The sequence below is a fragment of the Benincasa hispida genome, unplaced genomic scaffold (genome assembly GCF_027475165.1).
Source record: "Benincasa hispida cultivar pf3 unplaced genomic scaffold, pf3_genome.v1.1 HicScf523, whole genome shotgun sequence".
NCBI lineage: Eukaryota > Viridiplantae > Streptophyta > Magnoliopsida > Cucurbitales > Cucurbitaceae > Benincasa > Benincasa hispida.
This window is the reverse complement of record NW_028326628.1, coordinates 6,770-23,893: the sequence shown is the minus strand read 5'-3', so window position 1 is coordinate 23,893 and position 17,124 is coordinate 6,770. Positions and strand designations below refer to the sequence as shown.

At 32.0% G+C, this 17,124-nt stretch overlaps 1 pseudogene; it reads right to left on the bottom strand.

Moving 5' to 3' along the window:
• Positions 1-9,362: 9,362 nt before the first annotated feature.
• LOC150030149 (uncharacterized) lies at positions 9,363-16,299 on the bottom strand (annotated as a pseudogene).
• Positions 16,300-17,124: the final 825 nt, after the last annotated feature.

Genomic DNA, 17,124 nt, shown 5'->3' with positions numbered 1-17,124 from the left:
AAATGCAACATTCTTAAAGGAGGACCACATCAGAAATCATCAACCTCACAGTAAGTGATTGAGTGACATGACTAAAAAAACTATAGATAGATCAACAAAGCTTGTTGATCAGACTGGTCCTTCAACAAAAGTTGTTGATAAAATTGGTCCATCACATTATTCTCAAGAGTTGAGAGTGCCTTGACATAGTGGGAGGGTTGTTCAATAGCCCGACTATTACGTGGGTTTGACAGAAACTCAGATTGTCATACCTGATGATTGGTTGGAGGATCCATTGACCTTTAAATAAGTAACGGAAGATATGGATCGAGACCAGTGGATAAAATCATTGTAAACTAGAAAATGTATGAAAATGAATTTCTCCCGCTTTCACCACCTTCAATTTTATTTTCTTTTTGAAGTGTTTGGTGTCAATTTCTAATGATTTTCAATTGCATGATTAATTTTAAAAAGGAGTTTTGAATTTGAAAAAAATGATTCATGCAATTGAGTTTTTTATAGAGAAAAGTGTTCTCTCAAACTCTTCACACCAAACTCTTTCATCTCCCCTCAAATTCATTCTCATTTTGGATCCCACGATCCAATCTAAGGCCAGAGGGTAGTAGGGAAGACACTTGTGGTGGTCTATATCTTGTTGGAGAGGAGATTTTAGCTCGAGATTTGATCTTTGAAGAGATTGTACAAAAGTTGTTATCTTCAAACCCTATTTTCTGTCTTTTAAAATATGCATGCTTAATCTCTAAAATTAACAAAATTAGTATACTTAAGATCTGAATTGCTTCGGCTTGTTGATTGTCAACAACATCATAATAACATTGTAATGACAATAAATTAATAAGAAATTGACAACGTGTCAATAATATCATAAATTAAACAACCAAACAAGCGGAGTTTAAAATGTTTGTTTAAGATCCATAAATTATTTGAAAAATTAATAAAATAAATAAAATAAAAAAATGATTCGAAACATGAAAACCAAATGCATATAAATAAAAAAAATTAAAAAGAATAAGAAAAATAAATTAAAATATTTGCATCACAAACTAGGAGAAGAAGTTGAAGAAGAAGCCAAGAAGAAGAAGTCTTCCAGGTTATCCTTCGAACAAATTTGTTGTACAGTGATGTCACCATTTTCTTCAAGATTATGAGTGTAGAAAAGCTACGATGAAATATGTTTTGTTCTACTTCTTTAATATATCCTCATTTGATTTGGGCTATGCAAGTTGTGTTGTCTTTGCATAATATTATTAGAAGACAAGCCATACGTTTCACGAATGTGTTGAGTAATTGATCTTAGTTATACACATTCTCGACTAGCCTCGTGAATTGCAAGAATTTTAGCATGATTTGAGGAAGTGACCGTTATAGTCTGTTTCACCGAATGCCATGATATAGCAGTTCCTCCACATGTGAATAGATAACCCATTTGAGATCTAACTTTGTGTGAATCAGATAAATATCCATAATCTGCATAACCAACTAGATCAAAATTTGATTTATTTAACAAACCCATATCAATTGTTACTCGAAGATAGGAGTATATGCTTAATTTCGTTTTTGTAGGAGAAGAACTATATCTAGCTAATAAATTTACTAAAAATGTAATATCTGGTCTTGTATTATAAGCAAGATACATAAATGCATCAATTGCACTAAGATATGGTACTTTAGGACCAAGAAGTTCTTCATTATCTTCTCGAGGTCGAAATATATCTTTCTTTATATCCAATGAACGGACTTCCATTGGAATATTTAATGGATGTGCTTTGTCCATATAAAATCTTTTCAAAATTTTTCCTTTATAAGTTGACTGATGAATAAATATTCCATATGCTAAATGCTTAATTTGAAAACCAAGGTAAAATTTTATTTTTTCGAGATCTTTCATCTCAAATTCTTTCTTAAGATATTCTATTGCTTTTGAAAGCTATTCAGAAGTTCCAATTATATTCAAGTCATCAACATATACAGTTATAATAACAAATCCTGATTGTGATTTCTTTATAAAAACACACGAACGTATTGAATTATTTTGATATTCTTCTTTCAATAAATATCCACTCAGGTGATTGTACCACATCCATTCTGATTGTTTCAATCCATATAGTGATCTCTGTAACCTTATTGAATATAATTCCCGGGAATTTGATGTATATGTTTCGAGTACCTTAAATCCTTCCGAGATTCTCATGTAAATATTATTATCAAGAGATCCATATAAAGATGCTATGACTACATTTATAAGATGCATATCTAGACATTTATACACGGTCAAGCCAATTAAATATTTTAATATAATTGCATCCACCACAAGAGAATACGTCTCCTCAAAATCAATACCAGGTCTTTATGAAAAACCTTGTGCAACTAGTATTTATTTATATCTTGTGACCTCATTATTTTAATTTCTTTTCCTCACAAATACCCATTTGTATCCCACAGGTTTAACACCTTCTGGTGTTCGAACTATTGGTCCAAAAATCTGACGTTTTGAAAGTGAGTTTAATTCTATCTTAATTGCTTCTTTTTACTGAAGCCAATCTTTTCTATGTCAACATTCTTCAACAGATTTTGGTTCAAGATCCTCATTTTTAGATATAATATCAAGACCAACATTACATGAAAAAATGTTGTTTATAATTACATTAGTTCGATTCTATCTTTTTCCTGTCATGACATAGTTTATTGAAATTTCATTATTATCTTTAGGTATGTCACCTTCCTCACTAGTCATGTCGAGGATTTCTTTATGGGTATTTACATCCTCAACCATGTATTTTTTCATTATTAATTATTTTTCTTTTTTGAAGATTTTTATCTTTGGAACCTACTGGTCTACCACGACTCTAGCGTGCTACAGACTCATTAGTGACAACTTATTGTGTTGGGATATCAAATTTTTATGGAAGATTTGCAACTGGTATATGTGACTTAGTTACTTTCTTTGCATCTATAAATGCATCTGTTAATTGATTTGCTATATTTTGAAAATGAATTATTTTCTGAACTTCAATTTCACATTGATCTGTATAGGGATCTAAATGAGACAATAAGAATGCATTCCATGTATTTATTTTCAATTTTTTAATTTCGTCCCCTAATGTTGGAAAATTTGTTTCATTAAAATGACAATCAACAAATTGTGGAGTAAATACATCACCCGTCAGGGGCTTAAGATATTTAATAATTGATAGGAAATCATATCCAACATATATTCCTAACCTTCTTTGAGGACCCATCTTAGTGTTGGGGTTGATGTCCTAAATCTCGTAAGGTCCAGTAGTTTGTAAACATGTATATGAACAAACATCAGCGATGTAATAATATGAGATATTTTCTTCACTATTGTCTTTGATATATGAGATATTTTAGTTGCATTAACCACAAACCAATAAACTAAGATCCCTGGTTATCGTTGTTACTTAAGCATGTGTGTGATGATATACAAGTAGATCGTGTTTTATGTGATAACCTAAATGGTCTGTAATAGATGGATAAATGAGGGAAACCTTATCCTGTTGACACTATGAGTATGACCTACTTTGTAGATGTTCTAATGTAAAGTGCTACAAATGGTCCGATCCTGACCATTCGTGTTTTAGACATGTGAGCGGGGATGCTTTATACAAAAGAATTTGTATAAGATCGAACCACGAAATGTTTAGTCTCGTTATATAACGCCATTCATGATAGAGACTTTTATTTCACTAGGATGACCGTAGGTAACATGACCTTAATCCTGAGTGAGTTGGGAATTCCTACTAATGAGGGCAGCCTTTGATTTGTATAGGTGCGAGTGGCCAGATCGCCGACTCAAACCTATCACTTTGGGGATTCATCTGATTGGGGAGCTGGGAACTCAGCTACACAAGATAGAATTCACTCCTTCCTCGATTTAGGGGTAAGTAGTAAATCGTTTCCTTAAGGGATGATTCCAGGACTTGAACAATGTGGCGCCACACTTTCTCTTGGCCCGAGAAGGATTTACTCATAACAGGACTATGATGTATTGTTCATTAGAGGAATCAGTGGTACTTAATGAGTTAGATGTAATTACAGGGACAAAATGGTAAATTGGTCTGACTGTACTTACGAGCGATTTATGAAATGTCATCACACTCTTGATTGGTTATATCCAATGGACACAGAAATATATCTATAGTGCGAAGAGTGCAGCTGTCAGTCTTTAGTGGAATGCCCGACAGTTAACGGATGGTGGATATCGTTATTAAAGAGTTTAGTCGGTTATTCACGTACCGTTGGAGCTTCAAGCTATAGGTCCCTAAGGTCCCCTTGGTAGCTAAATGAATTCATGTTGATAATCAGTTTTTGGGTTAATTTGAAGTATTCAAACTAATAGGAGGAAATTTATTATATATGATATAATTAAATTGGATCAATTATATGGGATGTAATTAACCTAATTTATTAGATACATTAAACGGAGGAATTATTATTAAATGTTATAAGAGAGAAAAAGAACTATAGTTTATATATTGCATGAGATGTGATATTAAAGCTATAGGTTAGAATATATTGATTATACTTGTAATTAAATCAATTATAGGATAATTGGTTATGGTTTTTTCTCCCATAACCAACTTAGTAGGAAGTTGTGATAAGTTATGGTAACTGATGGATAAAATGAAAATTGTTTTCATTTTTACAGAAGACGATCATTAAGCGATAAAGAACCGTGCGATCAAAAGATATAGCTATATGATAGCTTGAGAGCATATACGATTGTGCAACGAGTTTTCTATACGATAGTCACTTATTTTCTAAACGATCGAGTATACTATCTATACGATAGATTAAAATTATCTCCCACTTACTTGATCGTCTATACGATCTGTGAAATTCATCCTACCCTCTACCAAATTCTACAGAGCTCATAACTCTTGGATTCTCACACCAAGAATACCAAGGTAGCATTCTAATGGTGTATACTTTCTGTTCAAGGGTCGAGTTTTGTTTATGCTTGTTCTAGGAGATTGCTGAGGAGATTAATGTTCGAGTATAGATTTGTTCGTGTTGGTGAACGATCGTGTAGTAAGTTTGAGGGAACAAGAAGAATAATTCTTCAAGGGTAAGTTCTCTTGAACCTCAATACTTTCCCTTTTGAAGCATGGAGTAATTTAGAGTTTTTACATAATTATTACTGTTTGGTTGTAAATGTGTATGTTCTGTCACAATGGGATTTGGAATGATCTCGCTTCCACTCACGGGTCTCTTTGTTAAGAGCTCCTTCACTTAGTGCATTGTGAAGGAGCAATTGGAACATATACTGCACATAAAAAAATTCTCAGATGGAAAATAGTTGGCTCATGATCATTAGCTAATTGTAATGGCGAGTATTTATGATAAGCTACTGGCCTAATGCGTACAAGTGACGTTGCATGCAAAATAACATGTCCCCATATAGATGAAGAAAGCTTAGATCTCATAAGTAATGGTCTTGCAATTAATTGCAAACGTTTTATAAATGATTCCATTAAACCATTTTGTGTATGAACATGAGCTATAGGATGTTCAATAGTTATCCCAAGTGACATACAATAATTATCAAAAGCTTGGGATGTAAATTCACCAGTATTATCCAGATGAATGACCTTAATTGTATAATCAGGAAATTGTGCTCTTACTTAATTATTTGAGCAAGTAAACTTGCAAATGCAAGATTTTGACTTGATAATAAGTACACTTGTGACCATCTGCTGGATGCATCTATTAATATCATAAAATATCTAAATAGTCTACCTGGTGATTTAATAGATCCACATATATCACCATGAATTCGTTCTAAAAATATAAGTGATTCTGTCCCCACTTTAGCTGGTGATGGTCTAATTATCAATTTTCCTTGAGAGCAAGCATCATATGATAATTTATTATATTTAAGAATCTTCTAGTTCTTAGTTCTTCAATGGGTGTCCATTTGAATTCTCAATAATTCTTCTCATCATTATAGACCCTAGATGACCCAATCAGTCGTGCCAAATTGTAAATATGTCTCGACTTATGAACTTCAGGTTCATTATTGCATATGTTTTAATTACTCGTATATGAGTATAATACAATATACGTTTTTCATTTGAGATAGTGGATATGGTCACACCTGCTCCCGAGCCTACCTCTCGAACCCAAAAGGAGGTGTGAGGACGACATATTCCGCCCATTTGTGATACCTACTTTCCATCTAGACCTTTTTCGCTTACTAAACTTTAAGTCAAGTAAATAAGCAACAACTATTTGGCTAAACTTATTTTATTACAAACAGTATAACACTTATACAACTTCCAGACTTAATTACAAAGATTTACAATAACAACTTAAATCCGGAAGTGTGGTTGTGGCATGACAAACTTTGATCTTAGCAGCACCTTGACCTAGTGAGTGACTAACTTTTAAAATGCAAGTATTACATAAAACAGATAATAGAACTGAAAGCTTTAACTGGAAATATAAACTTAGGCAACAAACATTCACATAAACATTAACATAACAAATCGTATCTATACTTAGCGGGACTATTCCTCAGTTGAGAGTGACCCTCTTGCTCAACTCCCAATACTTATATTCAGCCTCATGGGAGCGTGAACCCTCTTGCCCTCTCTCTTCCTTACTTAACTGCATTACTACTTAGATGAAAGAAGGAGCCTTTTTGTCCAACTCTCCATACTACTTTAGGTTAAGGTGTGTTATGTTTGTCCATCGCCTTACCCCGTACTAACCTAGGTTAAGGTGTGTCACCTTTGTCCATCACCTTACCTAGTCTCTCTCATGGTTTCCTAAGATAAGGTGTGTTGCCTCTGTCTATCACCTCTCTCTTAGTTTTACCTATCCTACGTGCACGTAGTCTGGATCCTGTCATTAGAATTCATATTTAGGACTTAGCTCCAGTACCTTCACATCTTAGTCCTTCAGCACTGAGCTACTCATACTTTCTAAGTAATATTCTCACCTTTATTAAGGGTTAGTTTCCTTAAGGCATTCAATACTAACACATAGTCAGGATCATTGAAGTTCATAACTTAAACATACTTTGTAGCATTCTAGATCAACGCATTGCATAACATTACATTTAAGAGATGCGTTATTTCAGAAAGCTATTGGAAACTAGTTATCATGAATAACTTTCAGTAAACATAGATTACAAAATCTTTTCGTAAAATATTTGCAAAACATTTAAAGCATTTAAAGTCACTCACAGGGTTTTGCTAGAATTCTTTCTCTCTTTCCAAGTTCCCTGGTTTCCCTTGGCTTCTCCTTCAAACCCTTGAAATTTAAGCTTCAAAGTCCATCGCAAGAGCTCAGAATCTCAAGATTACTCCACTTTTCTCGGCTATCACCAATTCTATGAACATCTCTAGATTTCCTTCAATTTTGATAGACCTTCTCTTACATTTTCTTTACGGCAGCCCTCATATAGAAACTACACTCAATTTCTGAGATTTTGGCTTAAGAATCAACTGTTTTGCTACAGTCTTTCCTTAACGCCCAAATAATACTTGCACCTTCTGTCTTTTTTATCAACGCAAGGTTTTACTATCAATGCATGACCTTCCCGATCAACGTAAGGCTTCCTCCAAACTTGCCCTCAATCACTCTTTCTAACGTCTTTTGAAGGGAATTTGTGTTGTGGGCTGAAGTGAAGCCTCGGGGTGCTATTTATAGGTGTCCAAACGTCTTCCCAGCTTGACACCTTCAGCTTGTTTGCATGTCTAAGTGCCCTCTTCTCATGTTGCTAACACAACACTTACCACATTAGCCTTGAAGTGTCCTCACCATACGCATATCCTTAAATTTGCATGCCTTTTGATGCATCCACCGCACTTGTTTTGAAGCCCAAGACATCCCTTAGTTAGCCATATGTCCGAGTGAGTTGCTAACTTAGCCGTGCACTCCAAGTTTCCCTTGTCATCGCATCCTACATGGCCACATACTTATTTGATCGCATGACTTGGCCATCACATCACCTCCTAGACACCCACACTAACCTCAATAGCATCGCATACCCTTACTTGGCCGCACATCCTTCCTCTCGTATGACTTACCCTTGGCGCATGCATCCATTTGGACCAAGACCAATGCATCCTTCCATCACATGCCACTCATATCACAAACTTCACGCCTAACCAACCTGGTCCTATGCACCCTGAAGTCCTTTTCAATCTCGAATGACCTTGGCACATGTTCAAACTTCGCCTCATGCCTTTACCCTTCAATACCAACACATAGTACACCATCAACGCATGGAAAATCATATTAAAGCATAGCATGGCTCCCATCCATGCCTAGAAAGGCTCGAGCATTTCACACTTTAACCTCATCGTGTGGTCCTATAGGCCTTGGCATCACACGAGCATCGCATGGTCTTATCTATGCACATCGCATGCCTCACTGCACGCCCAACGCCTTGCGCGCAATCGAGCGCTTCCTTGCTCGCGCCTGACCCTTTCTCGATGCACAAGGACCTTTACTTGATGCACGATGACCTTTCCTCGATGCACGATGTCTTTTCCTCGATTACGCATAGCCTTTCCTCGATGCATGATTTTGCATTTACTTAATGCATGATGGCTTTTAAACGATGTTCACCTGGTGCTTACTCGATGCTTGCCTAGTGTTTACTTGATGATTAGCCACCATTAACTGGGCTTTGTCTAACCTCTAAAGACAAGACCAACGCCTATGGTTCCCATATCAATGCATAATTCTGTACTTTTAGCTAAATTTCTTCTTGCTAGACTAACTTATAAACACCTGAGAGCCAATCTCCAATACTTAAGCATTTTCCCTTCCTCATTTCCTTATCCTTTACCAATTTCCTTACAATTCCACATTAACTCAAATATTTAACCTCTCATTTTACTAATCTTAACAATAAACATATTTAAGTAGGGAAAGTAGGGTTTGAGTTTCACATATTGATATTCTACATTATTCTTACTATCGGTCTCAATATGATAACCATTGCAATGTATATCTTTAAAACTTAGAAGATTTCTCTTTGTTTGACTAGAGAACAATGGATTGTCAATTGTAAACTTTGTTCCTCTAATAATATTTTCTTTTCTAAAATCTTTGATCAAGTTTGCAAAACCTGATATTGTATTTACTTTTACTTTTAGCATTGTCAATTTGGAAAAGTATTTTTTATTTGTAATTATTGTGTACGTAGTTGCGCTGTCTGCCAGACATATTTCTTCTTTGCTTATTTTTTAAACACCCAACATATGAAAATGATCCATATTTCTTCACTAAAAGAAAATAATTACAAAAAGAAAAAAAAAACACTTAAAATATAAAAAAGCTACTAAAAAAACTTGAAGATAGATAAAAGAAAATAACATCATAGTCTACAACTTCTTAAAGTCAAAAGAAACACTTGATGTGCTACCAACTATGCCAATCTTCTCTTTAGGAGATTGAAAAAAGTCTGCCACATCCAAATTTGTCGTGTGGGATGGATCAAATATGTCATTATCTTGGTATCCAAAATTTACTTCCATATTTTTCTTTTTTTTTTCTTCAGAGAGGCTTGATTTAGGTCAACTAAGTGTTTTGATGTACGACAGGTATGTGACCAATGCCCATTTATTTCGCACAATTTATTTTCAACATTCTTTAAACTTTTATCTTGTGGAGCTTTTCTTTTGTGATCGTAATTTTATGTGGTTCTTTTGAAATTTAAATGATTAGAATGACCACTATGAAAACAATAATTATTTCTTCCTCTACCACGGTCATTACCTCGACCGTGACCACGACCACGACCTCGACCACGATTATCACGAAAATTCACAGCATTCACTTCAGGGAATGGTGTTATTTCAGTTGGTCGGGATTCATGATTTTTCATCAATAACTCATTATTTTATTCGACCACGAGAAGACATGAAATTAATTCAGAATACTGTTTAAAACCTTTCTCTCGATATTGCTGTTGTAGGAGTATATTTGAGGCATGAAAGGTAGAAAATGTCTTCTCTACTATATCAACATCAGTTATTTTCTCTCTGTATAACAACAATTTTGAACGGATTTTAAATAATGCGGAGTTGTAATCACTTACTAATTTGAAATCTTCTAGCCTCAAGTGTATCCACTCATAACGAGCTTTAGGAAGAATAACTGTCTTTTGATGATCATACCTCTTTTTTAAAATTTTTCACAAGATACGAAGATACGAGGATATTTTATTGTAAGATATTCCATTTTCAATCTCTTGTGGAGATGATGACGAAGGAAAATCATAGCTTTTGCTTTATCTTGACTGGATGTCATATTTTCTTCTTTAATTATTTCTCCTAAGTTCATAGCATCAAGGTGAATTTCGGCATCGGGCACCCATGACAAATAATTATTGCCATTAATGTCAAGAGCTGCAAATTCTAATTTTGTAGGTTTGTCATGAAAACACTATCACAAACTATTATATTTATATAGAAATTTGATATGTACTAAATATGCAAAATAATATTTAATTTATTAATTACAACGAAGAGGAAAAAACCGACATACCTTTAGGACCTACCTTTAGTGGAGAAAACAGCAAGAGCTCGTGCTGATAACGTGTTATGAAATTGATGAGCACAACGGGAGTATGGATATGGAAAAATATAATATAATAATATTTTTTATATAAAAATAATAGACAAATAAAAACTAACTAAAATTATAAAATTGGACAATGGGAAATTTTAGTGGAATATGGTGTGGATTTCTCATCAATGATATATATTTCTAAGATCCACCAAAAGTCACGATTTATAGGCAAAGTGGCAAGTAAGATGTGGACTTACATGGACACCAAGCATGAATTACTACAATACACATGGACAACATGAATGGTGACACATGACCTTTAGGACACTAAGCAATGAGCATCTATTTTTTATTACAATATTCATAACTTCAATATCGTTTATCTCTAAAATTGATAAATATGTTTTGTAATTCATTACACATAAAGAGATTTTTTTTTTTTAATTAATGATATTTGGAACAATATCTTATAAAGCTCAAAACTACCATACTTATTTAAATTTAAGGTACAATTTGATGAAACTAAAAGTCTACGGTAAAATATGATACAATTTTATAAAAATGTATTTTTTTTTTTTTTTTATAATTTCACAGTAATCTTTATGGTTTGTAGAATTGAAAGGAACAAAACCCAATCTAATTTAGATCTATCAACATAGTTTTTAAACCATCAACCTAAGTATAGTTTAAAGGGTCTTAATTTTTTTCTCACATGTTATAATAATAGTAATAATTATAGTATAACAATAAAACACGGCTCTTAAAATATCATTTTTTTTTCTTTTAAACAACCCCCAAATGTGATGAAAATATTTATAAATAATAGTAAAAATATCGCAATTTATTTGAGATAGATCACGATAGACTATTATCTGTATCTATCGTGGTCTATCGCACACAAAAAATAAAATTTTCTATATTTATAAATATTTTTATTCGTTTTTTATTTTTAAAAAATAGTCCTTTGTTTTACTAAATTTTAAAATTCTTTTTCGTTTTTTGTTTAGTCTGAGAGTCAAATTGAATTGACTTTTTAAGTATTTATAAACACATTTTTTTTACTTATAAACATTTGTTTAACTACTTGAAAAGTCCATCCAAACATATCTTAAAGTTTTTATAATCCTTATTTATGATCATACTAACAATTTTGTTTTTTCAAAACAATTTTCTCACTTTTTTTCCCCTCCCCCATTAGTTTTAAAATACTCATTCCTCTCTCTATTTTTTTCCCTCTCTAAAGCCTTCTACCTCTTATTCTATTTTTTTTTCTCTAAAATTTTTTTCACTTATTTTTAACTTTAATTCTCTATCTTTAAAATTTTGTTCTCCCTGTTTAAATTATATATATATTTTTTCGAACTCTTAACATTTTTTTTCTCCTCTTACATTTTTTACTCAATACTTGTTTTAGCTCTCTATTTTTTCATCTGTTTTAAATTTTTATCTCTCCCATAATGTATTATTCTCTTTTAACTTTTGTTTACCACCCTTTAATTTTATCTATCTCAAATTTGAGTCTCTCTCTCTCTCTCTCTCTGTTTTAGCTTTGTGGTTCTAAAATCATTACCTTAAACCAAAGTTTAGTCATGAAAGAACACATAAATAAATTATTTTACAAGTGTGGAATGAAATATTAAAATAATTTAAAATATAATAAAAAAATTTAATTAAAACACCTAATCTAAAAATGAACCTCTCAAACATACTCTCAATAATTCAAAATTATTTATAACTATATAATAACTATATTAAAAAGGATAGAACCAAATATTAATATGGTTACATGAACGTCAATTTTAGTACATCATTTATAAATAATTCAATTTTACTAAATTCACTGTTTTTAAAATCACTCATTTCTTAGTACATCAACTATACAGATGTGAGGTTGAATATTCAACCTCAACGAAATTGCTCCCATGACATAACCTTTATGTATTTCTCGTTATATATCTCCCCACAAATTGAATAATGCAAACACTAACTAAATTGGCATGCACCTTTTTTTTAAAAAAAAAGAAAAAAAAAGAAAAACCCATTATTTAATTATGACGATTTATTGAAATTATATTTTGTATCAACTTACTCATTTAAATTCTGAATTGTTTTCAAATATAGAAAAATAAATCAAAATATTTACAAATATAGTAAAATTTTATTGTCTATCTGCGATAGACTACTATCTGTGTCTATCTGTGTCATGATAGATATTTTGCTATTATTTGTAGATATTTTTAGCAGTTTTACCATTTAAAATAATTTTTCAAAAATCATTAACACAAATTTTCTTGCACAAAAATTACAAATGGATTGTTTAAGAGAAAATCACTAATTATTTTTAATATAAGTATGAACTAAAATAGAATAATAAAAACTTGAGTTGTGTTAACTATATAAAAATATTAAAAGCAAGTCTAGCTCAATTAATGTAGAAATATATTAGTGACTAAGAGGAATAAGATTCGATTCTTCTAGTTTCGTGGTATTAAAGAAAATAATAATAATAAAAAAATATGAAAATGAAATAAGGATTATGACTTTGTTTACTTCAAGGAATGTGAATCAAGAAATATAAATGAAAATTTTCATTCTCATCAATGATAATGACCTAAGGCGGAATCAATTAGTGGAGCCTACCACCCATTTGAAAATAGTACCCCATACAAGTTAAATGTGGTCGATCAATCTCATTCTCATTTCTCATTTCGTTAGTCATACCATGTTTTCTTCAATTACTTTATATCTATCATTTTTTTAAGACAATATGTAAGATGAGTGAATCAAATTTCTGAGCTCGACATTAATAGTAAAAGCTTCATGTCAATTAAGTTATTATGTTAACTTACATCTTTACTTTGTCCTCCTTTTATTATTGTTGTTAATTCTAAAAAAACTCTCAAATTCTTAATACTGATATTTTCCTTCCAATAAAAAAATGCACTTTATATTATTCTATTCATCAAATATTTTTTTAAGAAATCATAAAATTTATTTATTTTTTTTAAAAAATATTGAATTATTAATTGTTTTGAAAAAATAGGATCTTTTTATTAGATGACATATATGGTCAGATTAGCATATATTCTTTTAACAAAAAAGAAAAAAACTTTTCTTGATAATTTAATTTTAAATATTTATTTTCAATATCAAATAAATGGATAAATGCATTTAAATTAGTTATAAATTTGGAAATGGTGTTTTAGATCCGTTTGGTATATGATAAGGGTATACACGGGTCGAGTTGGATTAGGTTTAGAGTATCTTTTCGACCCACCTGAAAATTCAGGTTGGTTGGATTGACAATCCAAAAGATCTAAATAAAGTCACAACCCAACCCAATATAACTTTTAAAATTGGGTTGGATTGGTTGTGTAGTCCGAGTTGTTTGAACACTCCTAACATGTCAATTCTATTTTATAGGTTCAGATTAGTGATTCAAATAGATCTAATGAATATTTATTTGACATTACTTCTTACTAAGGGTATTCATGGGTTGGGTTAGGTTAAAAGACTTTTTAAACCCAACCCAATTGTTTGGGTTGTAAATTTCTTCAACCCAAACAACTCTTATTAAAAAATGAAGTCAACCCAACCCAACCATGAAATATTTGAGTTGGGTTGATTCAGGTTAATCGAGTCATTTGTTTAAAAAAATTTCCTAAAAAGAAGCACGACGTAAATATGTAAAAATCTTATTTAATTATCTTCATATACTGAATTAAAATTAACAACTCAATTTCAATTTATATATTGAAAATTTCCCTTCTAAAGTGCAAAGAAACCACTTTAGAGTTGTTAAAGAATAAATTATTAAAAAAAAAAAATGAATTAAATAAAATTAAAATCAATTTATGTATAAATAATGTGTTATATGTAATAATAAAAAAAATATATTTTAAAGTTAATATTAAACTCGGGTTGGTTCAGGTTGGTTTAGGTTATATTAGGTGAACCCATGAACCAATCCAACTCATAAAATTTTCATTTATTTGAACCCAATCCAACCCAAATGAGTTGATAACCTAACCCAAACCGCACAGATTGGGTTGGGTTGATCGGTTTTTTCGGGTCATCGGATTTTTTGAACACCCCTACTTCTTACAACTTAGATAAATATAGTATTTTTGGTCAGGAGTTCAATTCATTTTTAGTTATTTTAAATTATAAAAATTCTATAATTATTATCTTTCAATATTATATAATTTATAATGTATATTGTAAAACAAAATATGTACGATATAATAGATTCTACATTATATAATATTATAAAATAATAATCATAAAAAAATTTATGATATAAAATATGTTGATGAATTAGTTAATAATATACTTCACAAAAACCTGTAGTTTTTTTTTTTACCTCCACCAAAGACTAGTTTTTTTTTTTACCTCCACCAAAAACTGTAGTTGATTGGTGAGATTCAATTTAGTAGGTATAACTGTTATGATTTATAAATATATTACCAACCATATTTTGAACCATTTCTAACAAACACAACAAAAGAAAAAAAAAAAGAAACATAAAACACATTTTTTCTTTAGTATGGAAATCAAAACCAATGGAAACAAAAGCAAACTAAACTATTGAGAGTCGAGGTCATCCATGATAGGTGATCTTCAATCAAATCTCTAAATGTAAGTTTATAGACTCTTAAAACACAAGAAAAGCCGTTAGGGATTAAATAAACTCAAATTGAAGACCCTTGAAATTTGAGAGCTTGGGCCACAACCACATGAGCTACCATGTTGGATTCCTTAGTCACATACCTAAAGCCCTTGATTTTCACCTTCAACTTTCACTTGCTAATTTTCTTAGGCAAAGCCTACTGAGAGAAGACCTCAGGCAATTCAAATTTTCTAGCTATATTTCCTTAAATATTATGTGTATAATGAGCACCTATTTATAATAAGGTGGATACAATAAGGTATACAAATAGTCCTAAATTTTAAGAGAAGATACAATAAAAGATACAAAAGGATTTAAATAGAAAGTCTAAATAAATATAAGAAAATCTGATACACCCGCTCAAACTCAAGACGGGGAAGTAGTGATGAGTTTGACAGAATAGTTCTGAAAGGAGTGTGAAGAAAGAGGCTTAGTGAATAAGTCAGCAATCTGGTCACAAAAGGAGACGAAACTAACAGTAAGATCTTTGTGAAGAACCTTTCCATGAACAAAATGATAGTCAATTTCAATATGTGTGGTGCGTGCATGAAAAACAAGATTGTTGACAAGAGAAATAGAAGATACATTATCACACCATAACATAGAAGGATCGGAGAGGAAACCATGAAGATCACACAACAGCTATTGGAGCCAATAAATGTCAGCTATGGTATTGGAAAGAGAACAATTCATAGCTTTAGTAGATGAGCAAGAAACAGTGGGTTGCTTTTTAGTAAACTAGGAAACATGAGAAGAGCCAAGGAAAACAACATATCCTGAGGTGGAGCCACGATCAAAGGAATCGCCAGCCCAATCAACATCATAGAACGTCTGTAGAGAAAGCTTGCCAGGTTTGAATAGAATACGAAAGCCTCATACCACAAAGATCGAAAGATGTGTTTGACAACGGAGTAATGAACAATAGTCAGTCGCTACATAAACGGACTAACACAATTAACAACAAAGGTAATGTTTGAACGTGTGAATGTGAGATACTATAATGATCCAACAAGCTTCCGGTAGAGAGTGACATCAGAAAAAGGCGGAGCAGAAGCATGAAGATCAACAGTGGTGGACATAGGTGTAAGACAAGGTTTGGCTATAGACATGTGAGAGGAACGGAGTAGGTCAACAAGATATTTAAATTGGTTAACAAAAATACCACCACTAATAGTCTGAACTTCAAGACCCAGAAAATAACTGAGCTTGCCAAGATCTAAATTCTAAAATTCTGTAGCGATTATGATCTTTAATCGGTGAACATAATCTAAATCATGACCAGTAATTACAATGTCATCAACATATAACAGAAGATATGTCAAGGAAGAATCAACAGATCAAAAAAATAGTGAATTATAAGAAGTGGACACGATGAACAAGGTGAATAAATAGAAAGAAAAATGATCATACCATGCCCCAGGTACCTATTTGAGTCCATAAAGGCTCTTGTGAATAAGACAAACATGATTGAGGCAGGATTTATCGATAAAATCGATAGGTTGAGACATGTAAACAACTTCTTGTAACTGGTCATGCAAAAATGCACTGTTGACATCCATCTAATGCAAAGGCCAAGAGTAGGTTGCAACAAGTGTAAAAATTACACAAACGGTAGGCTTCTTAACCACATGACTAAAATTCTTGGAGAAATCAAAATCTTCAATCTGATGATACCCTCTGGTCGCCAGATGAGCTTTGTAACGAGAAACAAAACCATCATATTAAATTTTGTGCAAAAGACCACCTTCCATCCAACCACATTTATATAAGGAGATATAGGTACAAGAGACCATGTGCCTTGCACCTAAAAGACAGGAAATTCCTTAACCATGGCAGAGCACCAGTGTGAAAATTTAGAGGCTTCAATGTAAGAAACAAGATTGGAGGGTAGGGAGTCAAGAGAA